At 40.0% G+C, this 1248-nt stretch overlaps 1 non-coding gene across 1 annotated transcript; it reads right to left on the bottom strand.

Annotated features, from left to right (window-relative positions):
• Positions 1-760: 760 nt before the first annotated feature.
• On the bottom strand, positions 761-953 carry LOC143653913 (U2 spliceosomal RNA). Its single transcript, XR_013161609.1, has one exon. It is a non-coding gene; the product is annotated as a U2 spliceosomal RNA (small nuclear RNA).
• Positions 954-1248: the final 295 nt, after the last annotated feature.

The raw sequence follows: 1248 nt of genomic DNA, 5'->3' as shown, positions 1-1248 counted from the left end.
GCTGGAATGCTGACAGCAATCAGGTGTTGCATCATCCCATGCACCTGGGTGTTAACTCCGAGACTTACCTAGACTGCCCTAACCAAGCACACGCCTGTTCAGTACAGACAAAACTACTTGTACCTTCTTAAAGACGAAGCCCTATGATGAGGAATGTGAAAAAGCCCTTAGCAGGTTTGAAAAAGAACTAGAGTGTGAAAACTAAAAATGTTCAAAAAAAAGAAGTGGAATTTGTAAGAATAAAATTAAGTTTAATTTTCACACAAAATGGTGCAGAGTAGGGGGAAAAGAAACTTACTAAACAAAGGCTGCAAAACCAGCCCAGATCCATTCATCAGTTGGGGAGGGAGAGAGTAGAGAAGGTGAGGGGTGGGGGCTCTGACGCAAGCCTGGGGATAGGCACATTTTCCTTATATGGGCACAAATTGTGAGTTAGACCTCTCAGATAGGCTGTAACCTCTGAAGTACCCAGCCAATGGTGAAAAAGGGGAATGGCGAATTAAGGTATAAAGGGGGCAGAGTTTCTGTTTGGGGTGAAGGAAACACTTGGTAATAGATGGTGGTGATAGAAGCGCAACATTGCATATGTGATTAATGCTACTGAATTGTATGCTTGGTAGTGGCTGAGATGTGAAATGTTATGCTGTATATATTATCACAATTGAGAGAAAGAGAGAGAGAGAGACTAGAGACAATGAAAATTAAATGAAATACATGATTTTGTATTGGATCTAATAATGGAGCAGAAAATGCTTTAAACGGATATTCCTCGGACCTTTGAAAATTTTGTAATATGGACTCTATGGATTCAGAGTTAAATTTCATGAGCTTGGTAACTGTGATAGAGTGACTTATATATCCAGAAAAAAACACTAATTCTTAATATTTATCCACATTCTTGTGGGTGAGAACCCATTGTACACTTGTTCTTAGCCAAAAGGCTGAGAAGCAATGACTCCACTGTAAATAGGACCTATTAAAGACATTATTTTCAGTTAAGCTATGGCCCAGCCAAATAAGGATAGGTCTTAATCCAGATTACTGAAGATGTTATAGAGAGGACCCAGAAGTCACAGTAGTGAGAAAGGAGTGGACAGTGTCATGTACAGGAAAGCCAAGGAACCCAAAGGATTGCCAGCAGTCAGTACCAGAACACTACCAACCTATGTGAAAGCAAACTTTTAGTGTCCAAAACCTGTGAGCCAATAAATTTCCATTGTTTAAGCCAACCCAATGTGTCGTATTTGA

The sequence above is a fragment of the Tamandua tetradactyla genome, chromosome 1, assembly GCF_023851605.1.
Source record: "Tamandua tetradactyla isolate mTamTet1 chromosome 1, mTamTet1.pri, whole genome shotgun sequence".
Taxonomy (NCBI): domain Eukaryota; kingdom Metazoa; phylum Chordata; class Mammalia; order Pilosa; family Myrmecophagidae; genus Tamandua; species Tamandua tetradactyla.
This window is presented reverse-complemented; position numbering and strand designations above follow the sequence as displayed.